At 39.8% G+C, this 13,227-nt stretch overlaps 2 protein-coding genes across 2 annotated transcripts in view; one reads left to right on the top strand and one right to left on the bottom strand.

Moving 5' to 3' along the window:
* The window catches only part of LOC146466559 (E-selectin-like), a 123,058-nt gene that overhangs the window by 35,001 nt on the left and 74,830 nt on the right, over nucleotides 1-13,227 (bottom strand). The gene's annotated exons all lie outside the window — the stretch shown is intronic.
* The window catches only part of LOC146466561 (uncharacterized), a 187,374-nt gene that overhangs the window by 173,229 nt on the left and 918 nt on the right, over nucleotides 1-13,227 (top strand). The window lies entirely within an intron of this gene.

The following is a 13,227-nucleotide window of genomic DNA, read 5'->3' as shown; positions in this document are numbered from 1 at the left end:
TCTAATGTAAAGTACCCAAATTCGGGGTGAGGTGCATTTCTGGACATTTGTGGTACTCAGGGACAAGCAAAAGAAATACATAAAAGTAAGTTTAAATCGTTTATTAGTAGCTAGAGAAGGGGGACGGGATGGGGACATAAAATAAGACCACCAGTTAACCCGTTTAGAGACTAAATAATCCTTCAGCCATCGCTTGTGGAGTGGGTTTTATTGTTTAGGGTCTTAGCACTGGAGACCCCTACTTGAATTCAAAACGATGGTAACAGACAAGAACAGCCCGTTGTAAACAACGAGTACTCTCCATAAACGGCAAGCGTTTTCTCGGGTGTTACTCCCTCTACATGAATTTGCTTCTTGTTCTGAGTGGCTCATCGTAATGCTGCGTCTGTTTTCGGCTTTGGTTTTCGTTTTACGACACTCAACTGCCAACCTCGACCCAAGGGGCTTCTCGGCCTTTCAATACGGGTGGGGGACAGCGGCGGGAGAACTCATGTATACAGGCTTTAAAATCGAAGTGTTCGAACATCAGTTAAATCACAACCTCTTTAAGTTTGAAAAGCGGTTTCACATCGAAAAAAAAGGGAAAACAAGAGGGTTGAAGGAGTTTTACATTTCAATTTCAAGAATCATTTGATTTTTTCTATCCGTGAAACTACCAATTTATAGTCCGTTTGCTTTGCAGGAAAAGAAATAAAATAAAGTGCGATCTTTGTCTGATGTAAGTTGCGGTTAACACGTTATAGGCCAAAAAGGATATACGCTGTAAATGAAACAAACTTAAGCGCAAGCTGCCAGACCGAGTGTACATGTGTGTATGTAGCGACCATAAAAGCCATTTTTCGATATTTTTAACCGATTGCAGAAGGACTATTCATACTATTCTTTATTGTAATTTCATTTTCTTTAGTGTTGAGTTAATTTTTCTTAGACTGGCTAAGATCGTCTGCGTCTGTACTACGGTTAAAATGTATACTCAGGTGCCAGAAAATGCGTGCATGTGAACGTGATTTAGTGCGTATGAGCCGAAAGGATGCGGAAGAGTACTATTAATCTCATGAAATTTCCCTTGCATTTCTTTAATTATTATTATAAATTATTTTATTCACCTGCATCTACACAGCATCCATTTCCGTGAAAAATGTTTCGATTTACAGCTAACGCTATTTTCGACACCCTGTATTTTTACTGTCTATCCATGCCGATGTCCCTACGTCATATGACGTCTGTCGGGCTCCCTATTCAGGAACCAAAGCTAAAGTGTTGCAAACGAAGTGTGAGGGAAAATAGTGAGTGTTCGTATTTTGTTGTCGGTCTTTGTGTTTTATTTGCAATGTCATCGGCTAAAGAGAGCTTGTCTAACACAAAAAGTCGACAATTGCCTGCTGAGACGAAACTGGAGTCACGTGTTGCTTATCTAAGCCATCCGAGAACAATCGAGAGAAGACTTTGTCAAGTGGTGAACAAAAAAGGCGGCGAATTTGAACGTTTTCTAAGTTCACTTTAATATCGCGTTTCGGGCAATCGCATTTTTTTTCTTCGCGAAACGTCTTTGAAACGACCCTTCCGCCCTCTTTGGATGAGTATCTCTTTCTGTTCACCAAGTTCGAAGGAATCTATTTCTGGATAACGTTCTTGGATAATACGCCTCTGTGACTCGTAGGGATATAATCCAGTACGAATTAAGTTTACCGTTTGAAATGAATATTCCCCTTACTGGTAGTAATGTAGATGTTATTTGTTGGAAATTTATATATCGGTTAGTCTTTTAAATAGCTTAACGTTCACTTTTAAAATATAGAAAGTCAACGATTGTGATATTCTCAGGTTCCCTGGTCCCCCCCTTGCTTACTTGATAGTACAAGGGTATTATCCTGAGACTGAAGTCTAACCGCCGGTGTGATTTGTGGCGGACTCCCCGAGGGTTGGTTACCCCAGCTCGCCTTTTTTTCCCAGACAAATCACAACCTTAAGTCGACTTCAGTCTTTTCAGGGGGTATCATTGGGTGACCACCCCAACTCATTGTTGCCAGGATACTACACACTTCTTGACAAACGGTTTGTGAGACTGGGACGTCACACAATAAAGGAGACAATAGCAGAGAGTTGCTTGATAGTTCAGTGACAGAGCATTTATGAAGCTGGAACTACACACGGTAATGACGACAACAGCCCTCATTCTCATTCATTGACCGGGCTTTAAATACTCCGTCACATCTATTCCATTGCACATATGCCACACATTGACATTCAAATCTAAGCAGTAGGCAGGACGTTTGTCTAATAAACCTAGTTTAATGGCCTTAGCTCCCACGAGTCTCCTGTAGCTCAGTGGTAGAGCATCCGAACTAGTAATCGGAAAATCTAAGCCGGCTTCGATTCTTGATAGGAGAACAAGGAATTTCTTTTTCCGACATTTCCTGTGACACTCCTGAATAATACATAATTCTCATGCAATACGTTGCTTCATAGTTTAAAGATAATGCTCAACACCTGTCTCAACATTTAAACTGCTTAGAAACACAGTTGAACTGCTGCCTTATTATTCAAAACAGAGACAAAATTTGACAAGACATAGACAATGCCAGAAAGTCCTATTTGGGTGAACCAGAAAGAATATACAACATTAATTTTATGGGAGACTTTCAAAGACATCTCAAAACACTGTAAATGTTGCATACCCGGAAAGCACACATCAAGGCCATTGCATCTACTCGGCTGAACCAAATGGGGTATACAGTAATAGCCTAGATTTCCACAAGCCATAGAACAATAACAATAATTATTGATTCTGATCAAGTTCACTACCCTGCAACCAGTTTACATAGACCTTAGCTTGGTGAACTAGAAAAAGGTCACACTTACTTAATCTCTCATTCTCAACATCTGCAGGGTCAATTTAATCACGTTTCATATCCCAGAAGCACTCAGGCAAGCATAAATGCCAGGACTTCTACCTGGGTGAACCAGATGGGATATACAACCCTGGCCTAGATTATCATCTTTCTCAAAAACTCGTTAACATTGCATATCCCAGAAGCACTCAGGCACATATCAATGCCAGGACTTCTACCTGGGTGAACCAAAAAGGATATACAACAATTACCTACATTGACATGTGCGACTCGAAATAATAACTTTCATGTTGCATATCCCAGAAGCACTCAGGCACATATCAATGCCAGGACTTCTATCTGGGTGAACCAAAAAGGATATACAACAATTACCTACATTGACATGTGCGACTAGAAATAATAATTTTCATGTTGCATATCCCAGAAGCACTCAGGCACATATCAATGCCAGGACTTCTACCTGGGTGGACCAAAAAGGATATACAACAATTACCTACATTGACATGTGCGACTCGAAATAATAATTTTCATGTTGCATATTCCAGAAGCACTCAGGCACATATCAATGCCAGGACTTCTATCTGGGTGAACCAAAAGGATATACAACAATTACCTACATTGACATGTGCGACTCGAAATAATAATTTTCATGTTGCATATCCCAGAAGCACTCAGGCACATATCAATGCCAGGACTTCTATCTGGGTGAACCAAAAGCATATACAACAATTACCTACATTGACATGTGCGACTCGAAATAATAATTTTCATGTTGCATATCCCAGAAGCGCTCAGGCACATATCAATGCCAGGACTTCTATCTGGGTGAACCAAAAAGGATATACAACAATTACCTACATTGACATGTGCGACTCGAAATAATAATTTTCATGTTGCATATCCCAGAAGCACTCAGGCACATATCAATGCCAGGACTTCTATCTGGGTGAACCAAAAGCATATACAACAATTACCTACATTGACATGTGCGACTCGAAATAATAATTTTCATGTTGCATATCCCAGAAGCGCTCAGGCACATATCAATGCCAGGACTTCTATCTGGGTGAACCAAAAAGGATATACAACAATTACCTACATTGACATGTGCGACTCGAAATAATAATTTTCATGTTGCATATCCCAGAAGCACTCAGGCACATATCAATGCCAGGACTTCTATCTGGGTGAACCAAAAAGGATATACAACAATTACCTACATTGACATGTGCGACTCGAAATAATAATTTTCATGTTGCATATCCCAGAAGCACTCAGGCACATATCAATGCCAGGACTTCTACCTGGGTGAACCAAAAGGATATACAACAATTACCTACATTGACATGTGCGACTCGAAATAATAATTTTCATGTTGCATATCCCAGAAGCACTCAGGCACATATCAATGCCAGGACTTCTATCTGGGTGAACCAAAAAGGATATACAACAATTACCTACATTGACATGTGCGACTCAAAATAATAATTTTCATGTTGCATATCCCAGAAGCACTCAGGCACATATCAATGCCAGGACTTCTATCTGGGTGAACCAAAAAGGATATACAACAATTACCTACATTGACATGTGCGACTCGAAATAATAATTTCCATGTTGCATATCCCAGAAGCGCTCAGGCACATATCAATGCCAGGACTTCTATCTGGGTGAACCAAAAGGATATACAACAATTACCTAAATTAACATGTGTGACTCGAAATAATAACTTTCATCTTGGATAAACTGTGAATGGCATGCCCTTTAAACAGGAAACTATCATCAGTTCATATTACTCTCACCTGTTTTCTTTGCAATTGGCAATTGCAATTGGATAGACACTTTTGCAGCTTTCACTAGATGCATGGTGAACATTCACTGGTACAATGCCAATCATGACTTGTTTCCTGCCTGTGGTGGGGAACAGCATGTGAATACATTACTAATGCATTGGGATTTAAGTTATTACTACCTTAAAATGCTTAAAGCCAGGGTTTTCAATAGCACCCGACACCCGACGCAAGTCACCGGCTACTTTTAGCGTTTGTGCCGGGTACTTTTTGTCTCCAAAGTATGAATTTATGTCAATAACGTAGCTGATTACGGACGTGGATATTTTTGCCCAGATTTTAATTCCAATTGTTATAATAATTGTTATATCTGAGTGATATTTTGAAGAAAACTCTTGTTTATAATTCAGTTTACAATGACCTCCAAACAAACACTTTTTTGCCCTGAAAATGCACCAGATTGAGAATGCATCTCTGGGTATGCAAACTTTAACTATTTGCTGTGACCCCCCCAGCAGGAGGGGGTTTCCCCCTCCCACACCCTTCCCCCGTGCAGCTTTCGCCGCACGGCCCCGCTAACGCGGTGCAATTGTCCTCCGGCTACTTTCACATTTCCTCCTGGTACTTTTTTTCATTTTGAAAACCCTGCAAAGCCCTTACATTTTTGCAAGAATGGTGTGTAAAATGATAGTTTAGAGAAACCCTTCCTTTGCACAAGAAGTACCCATTCCATGCAAATTACTAGAAAAAGGACATAAGCATAATACCATAAGAGATAACTGAGAAAATTTTAAATAACATTTAAATCCCTGCAACAAGAAGAACTTCACACTTACCAAAGAAAAGTCTTCCGTCAAGTTTAAGGTTGACTTCCAGGGTGTTTTGGTGGGGTTGATGTAACCTTGTCTCCCTCGTCGCCCAGGCAACAGCAGCAGACAGGCTGACTTGAAAGCCACGAGGAGGACCTTCTGGCAGGGGTCTGATGCCCATTGCATTTCTTACTATCCCAAAAACCATTTTCCTCACAGCCTTGATTTGATTTTTGTTTAGCAGGATTGGGACATCAGTGTTGTAATCTTAATAAATAACCAAACTAAACATTAACTGTGAAATCAATAACAATACCAGAAAGAATTCCAAAATTATTGATTTTTTTTGTGGTGAACTTTTTATCATATCGAATAATTTTTAATAGCGAAAAAAAAAATCGAAATTTACAGCCTACAATTATTGTACTGTAGGCTGTAAATTCGGAGTAATTTGAAAATCTGAAAATGTAAATTTAAAATAATTTTAAATATAATGCCCAGTCCCGATTAAGTTGACAAGCTGTAATTTTACTATACTGTATTTATTCTTTTGTAATGTAATAACGCAATTTGCTTTATGCACAACGTTCTTTTTATAATAAAATGCTCTTATTAATTAGTTTGAGCTGCACTGATTTCACCTAAAATCTCCAAAAGGGAGGCAAATGTTTCAGTTGACAATTGCACATACTGAATATTCATGCTTCTTCTCATTTTGCACCAATTAATAACTATTCTACTCTGCATGTAAACAAGATTAAGGTGGCTGAAGTCAAGCCCATGTACTGAGCAGAACACATACTGTAAGGTCTCACTTGACTGGCTTCAGACACCAGCCAGTCAAATCAGTAGCAGCTGCTGCCATGGGCGTATAACAGAAATTATAATTCATTAAAGATAGTAGCACTTCAGTGCTACACTGTAAATTCAAGGGTAAATAAAGTTTATTGATTGATTGATTTAAATATTTCCGCTCGCCCGCGATTGGTCTAAACGCCTCATGTGACCAAATATACCCCAGCTAAAACTGGGAAATATCCGATGATATTCCCCAAGTGATATTCCCCAATTTCAAAAACTTCAAGGCACGTTTTGTTTACAATCACAATTAATGTCAAGATGGGGGAACGGTTTGCTTTTGTGACGGAAAGAGAGATAAACCTGCTGGTTGATACAGCAGTATCAGAAAACAAAATACGCTCTAAAGGTTTTTAACGGTAAACTGTTCTCAAACGAAATGTTCAAATACTCAAGCTCGTTGCTTCATGTTGCAAAAAATATTTGAAGGATAATACATGTAACCACAATAGCCTCCATTATTTTGGCTTTCAAAATATACTTAGATATTTGTCCTTTGACATTATCTGCTCCTAGAAGCTCACAGTTTTCCTCGAGTTTCACTCTCGGGAAAACTGTTCACTTCTCAGAACAGATAATGTCTGCGGACAAATATCTGAGCATATTTTCGCGCGAAATGGAGGCTATTGTTGATTTATCTTCACTGTGGGGTACAGTGCAACTAGCCCATTAATGTTGCTAATTTCCACCATAAGCTTTCATAGGCAAATCGTACAATTACAAAGAATAACTTACAAGCAAAAATTTTATTTAATTTTAAAATTAACGGTTTTACTTTATCCTGGCTCATTTTATAAGACAGTTTAAACCCCACAATAATTAATTACAGTACCCTTGATCGAAACCCTGCGGAATATGCAGATCATGAAATTATTTTCCTTCTTTCATCCCTAAGGGATGGGACAGAAAAGACTCATTGGACCAGTCACTAATTCTTAATATCAACAGATCATTATAATGAGTGTCAAGACTCAACCCTGTGAACCCCTCCCTCAGTTTCTCTTTAAGAAAAAAAAAGTAAAATACGTTTTACAAAGCAAGAATATATATTATACCTATTCTAGCACAATAAAAAGATAAAAGTAATCACTTACCCCAGTTCGGCCCAGCCTAGTCAGGCTCAATAGCGTTTGCCAACCTTGGTCCGGGATTCTGGACTGCAGTTTAAAATACAGTAAGGTCCAGTCAGGGACACGAAGTGACTGGAAAAAATCAGGAGCACTGTCCCCAAACATGACCTCAAATGCTTGCTTTGGACCACTTTTTTCGACCAATTTTTCCGCTAATTAAGTCGCTTAACATTTTAGCCACTTCGGGATTGTGGACCTGACCAGCGATTGCTGATGCAAGCGGCAGCTGGTACTTTTCGCGAACATCGCTGACTACGTCGTCCGGAAATTCCTCTGATTTTGCCTTTGCACTCGTTGAGGGCGGTGAGCAGTCGGTTTGCGCTTCGTCTCGATGATCGAAGGGTTTTCAACTGCTCGACTGCTTCGTCCAGATTGGCTTTAAGCTTGATATTTTCCTCAACGACGTTACCAATATTAAGCTCAAGCTTAATTTCGTTTCGTTGCATGGGTGGTTCTGGTTCAACCACTACTGGCTCACGTGGACTTGGTTGCTTTTCTGTTCCGATCTCGATAGCGTTCACGGCTTCAACGAAGCGTAGCTAACACGTTCACTCGGTTTCACAGTTTTCCTCAGAACTGCGCACAAAATGCCGAATAACGAGGCAACGGGAACGACTTCTCCTCTGAAAGCTCTCTGATCCAAGTCCCCGCCATTTTGGATATCGGAGATCTTCACAGAGGCGAATTCTGTTGGAAAACTCGCTACCAAAGGGCACCTGGCCATAAATTTGGTCGGCTGACCGCCACATACCAGAGAATTCATTAAATACCACGGTCTTACCGGGTCGCTAGCTAGATGCAGTCGACGAATGTCGAAAGCCTCAGCGAAAGCCTCCATGTCCTTGAAGACGGAGCGCGAAAATGATCTTGACTAGAATTACATGAAATCTAACCTCCTAAAATGTCAAAAAAGGCAAAGGCAAGATTTCCGCACAGCCCCATACATTTATTATGCATACAGTCTTTGTTCAAAGGAAACAATAGGGATAACAATAGTGCGCCGTTGGGATTACTTCGCTTTGTTCCTCTTAGTTTTTGTATTTTCTTTTTAAGTCTATGTGGGCTTTGCCAAAATCTTTAAATTTTAGGAAAAAATACGTAAAATCTAAACAAAATTTGACAATTTTAGCAATTTTTACGCATTTTAAAATGTCCACGTTTTCGAAATGTTCAGGATTGAGTGACATGTTTTCGCATGGGCCGTAAAAAGAACGGCAGATTAACCAGTGGTTTTTAATTGCGACTGCCGTAAACTATCAAAAATAAAGTATTTCTTTACCTTTCTTTTTGTTTTACGTTCTATTTTTGCTGTTGTCGTTCCTAAAATAAAGCCAGAGGTTCTCGCTTGCATAGACGTGCGGGCTTCATGTGTTACGGTATCTGATATTTCGTATTCCTCCGGCGAATCTCGAAGTGCGCGTAGAGCGCTACAATGCTTTGTCAGTCCTGGTGAACTTCGTAAAGGTTGGCATCTTACAATATACGCCAATATTGCTCGTCTTTAGGGCTTTCTTGCACTCAACTGGCGGACATTCCACGGACGACGCGTTTAGATTGTGTTCCTTGTACTATTCTGTTCACCATTCGTAATCCACAAGGATATTAGGCGACTTTGAAAGGCGATTAAAGGCTTGGAATGATGGGCGAAGGTCAGTCAAATTACAGACGCAGTAGCATGGCATTGACGTGGGGAAGCGATGGACGAAACAGCAAAGGGCACAAAAATAATAAGACGACGATTCGGAGCATAAGCAATAACTAAAAAAAGTGACGTCGACGAAGCCTCGTTAACGCTCTACAACTCACTATAACATGGGTGCATGGGGCTATGACTAGGAGAAAGACCCAAACCGAGACCGGCCAATCAAGGGGCGAAAGTGACGCATTTTTCCGTGAGAATTGCAAGGCAAGTGCAACGCACAGGAAAAATTTGCCTGTGTATTATTATGTAGATTTTAAATGGCTTTCAAAACACAAAATATATTTATTGAGGGGTAATTTCCAACAAATTCCTCGTAGTCTAGTGGTAAAGCAAATGGACAGTGAATCCAACGCTTACAGTACGGCTTCAGTTCAAGGCACGGTATGGTAGGTAGACCGAAAAAAAAAATAGAAAAAGAAAAGCGTTAGGGGAATGGGGTAAAGAAATAAAGAAAATGGGATTGGGAAAATGGAGAGAGAAGTGGAGAAAAAGTCATGACACGACGAAATCCTCTTTTATTGACCCAGTAAGTATTAATTGCAATGTATATATGCAAAACACATGGGAATAGCTTATTGTCTTTAAAAACAATGAAGCGCATACATAATTAATACATCAGCATGCATAATTAATGTATGGGGCTGTGCGGAAATTTTTCCAAGGCAAATCCCACCCCCAAAATGATCAGGCCGTCTCAACGGGAGATTGTACGAAAAGCCATGCGGCGATAAATTAGTTGCGAAAACTCTGTTGGAGTCCCAAACCGCAAACGTAGTATGATGATGGGTTCAGAGCAGGAGTATGACGTCACTCCTTAGCAACCGGCTAGAGCACATTTTTCAACTTCCGGTTATCTCTGGCTCGTGATGTTCGTAACCAAAATTCTAAAGGTCAAAGCAGTAAGGCACCTATTGTTTTAATATAAAGAACATCCATGGATGTTGTTTATAGGGCATCTCGACTAAATTATTACCAACTTTAAATAATAATTGCTTTCGTTTTCGTTCTGTTTCGTAATCGCATCTCGCCTCAAAGAAAGGGTTACGCTTTACTCTCCAACTGAAACTAACTATGCTCTTTGTGAGTCGGTAAGCCTTGGAAAATCCTTTCGCTTCTAATTTTTGTAAAAGAAAAACAACGCCGCTTTGTTTGCTTATAAATACCCTTGTTGGCAAGGTACCAAAACAGTCAAAACAAACCGATATAGTTCCCAAGATAAGAGAAGCCGGAAGTAAGGTTTCTCTTATGTAGTATCATAACTCTAAAGCTCTAACATGAAGCATCTAAAATTATTGGATAATACAAATCTTCAATTCACACGGTGAACTTTTTATAGATCGGTGCATCCAGAGAACTAAAGATTACTACTCCATTGAAAGGTATTTAACGGTACTTTCGTCTTGGCTTTACCCTTCTAGCAGAGCGTTTCTTTCCCGTAAGTCTTTTAGCATATACGAAGTCGTTCGTGTCACTGGTATTACGCGTAGGCTTTTGAGTTGTGGTTTTTTTTTTGTTTGCAGTTTTGCATTAACCGCAACATTGATAGTAATATCGTTGTATGGAGATAAGAATAAGGACTGAACCCCCCCGGGCATTAGCATTGAAATAAAATCAGATGCATTTCCCTGTTTACCTCATAAATGCACAACGAAGCACAAAAAAAATTCAAAGCAGCTACATCACAAATATCTTACCCAAACTGGTTGAGATTCAAAGGATTTATGACCCTCTGACTGCTTCCTTGAATACAGGAAATAAAGCAGATGAAGAGAAACAAAATGACGAAGTTACCGTGATCTCGTCGAAATGTTGACAAAAGGCAAACAATCACAAACTTAGACTCAATTTGCTTCTCAGAAATATGAAACTGTTCTGCAGGAGTTGTTATGCCTAATATAATTGGCCAGTAGACAACTGACGTGCTAAATAATTTAAATGACAATTGCTGCAGGAAGGAGCTGTCATTTGTGTTTTGTTAAGACATGAACAGGCACATGACTTAGAAAATCAATGAAATTTATGATGTGATAAACATTGACGGCAAGTGAAATTAAGTCAAGGAGAATGAAGTAAACCTTCTGACATAATTCTCTACAAGTAACAGACTGTTCCCAAACCTTACTTTTGCTCTAATTGTTAACAATTACGAAAGCATGAGACACAAAAAAGGCAAGTGCTACGCATGACTTCTGCTACCTTATTTGCCAAAGTAAAAATGTTGCACTTCATACGCTGTAACTTTAAGGTTGCTGGACCAGACAACTTTAATTTTGATTTTATCAGGTGAAAGCTATATTTTTTTCAATTTTATTTCACCGTTCTGGTCTTTATTATTTTGCTGGAAAAATCAAATTTGTTTTACAACTAACCCCTGAGGCGTTTTTTGTTCGATGTGATCCTTAACCAAATAAGCAACACTAAGAGCACATCGCTGAAAAACTCTCTTAAAGGCTTTTTTTTTTCTTGAAGGAAGAGCTTATAACTTTGATACGTTTGTGAGCTCTCTGCAGATATACATAGGCAGGGACGTAGCAAGGGAGGGGGGTCCTGGGGTGCCTGTAATCCTCTTTCCCCGTTTTGTCAACAACATACAAAGCTTATAATTTAGTGTGGCGAAAACACACAAATCCGAAGAATCAATTTTTTTTCCATTGCCAGGAAGTTACATAATCCATTTGCCGAACCGAATATCTGCAGTGGACCACGTTCTTGTTCGTAACCGGCCGAAATTCCGCAGGTCACCGTAGTTAAGACACCTATTGTTTTATATGAACAACATCCGTGGATGTTTGGTCCTTCGCGCCGTGGCAATACGAGCCCCCTGATATGTAAGGTAGAGCAGCGGTAAGAGGCACCCTCGTGCAGGGCGCGCGAAAGTCGTAAGCGAGTTGATTCTCTACTAAAAAGCAGTTTCCTTTGAAAATGTCCAAGCAAGCAAAGATTTCCTACTATATTCATTGACACGGGGATAGGTAAGGAATGTTCTTTATTTGATTTACTAATAGATTCGAAGTCTTTTTCTCCGACGATCGACTTCAAAGTATTGTTCCAGTAGATTAGTGAACTTATGTGTTTTTAGATCAAAGCAACCATAGCACGTTGTCAAAGAAAGCGTCGAGGAGGAGCCAGCTTGCATGCGAGTTAAACTTAGCAATGGTAATAATCTTTCAGTCAAATGTACATGTATGAATGTACGTGACCTTGTTTCGGATGAGCATTGAGCGGGATAACAAGCCTAAAAGAACAGCTGCATCTTGATGAGTTAAGCTCAATGTTACACAACTGACTCTATTCTAGTCTCAAAGCTCATCAGTCCAAATGTTTTTTAGTAAGAGGTGGCGTAAATGATGAGTGGCAAGGATGTTGATGATCTCATCAATGTCGATCGCTCTGCCATAGTGTATGATTGTTCATCGTTGCCAGACCTGGCTATCTCTGTGTGGTCATGGTGCTTCTTATATAAGATCTATCAAAACAACCAAAAACTTTCAAAGCAACACAAACGTACCAGCGGCCGCTGGCGCTGTTGCTTTATCGACTATCCCCGATGTTGTATCCTCGTCGCACGCGTCTGTTCAACAACATCAACAACAACAACAACAACAACGACGACAACAACAACGAAAAAGATTGTCAGATAGAAAATAAAGCCTCAGTACAATGGGTGTGAAAAAGTGTGACCCCCTTTGAAAAATCCCAGCTACGCCCCTGATAGGCTTCTGTGCGATATTCGTGTTGTAGAGGTTGAACTACTTCATTTTCGGTTTCTTTGTCTTTCGGTCTTTCCTACTTGTCCAGGAATCCTAACGTCCCTTTATCGGTGAATAACTATTCGCCAGGCCTAAATCGCCTCAGAAATTCGGATTGGATTGCGAACAACAATGTTCAAGAACGTACAAAAAATGTCGTTAACAGAGCGAAATAAGGCCAGATAGGATTTGCAGAAGGCTGCTTACAGCATCAATTAAATTCGTGAAACAGAGAACTGTTCCCTAAATTATTTTGCGTCTAAAAAAACAGAAACGTACGTTATCATGAGCTTGTTCCCAAACTATATTTTCGTCCCCATTCATAAAACTCAGGAGA

Source organism: Pavona decussata, unplaced genomic scaffold, assembly GCF_977016875.1.
Source record: "Pavona decussata unplaced genomic scaffold, jaPavDecu1.1 SCAFFOLD_143, whole genome shotgun sequence".
In the NCBI taxonomy this organism is placed as follows: Eukaryota; Metazoa; Cnidaria; class Anthozoa; order Scleractinia; family Agariciidae; genus Pavona; species Pavona decussata.
Note: the sequence above shows the minus strand (reverse complement) of the source record. Positions and strands in the feature narration are given on the sequence as shown.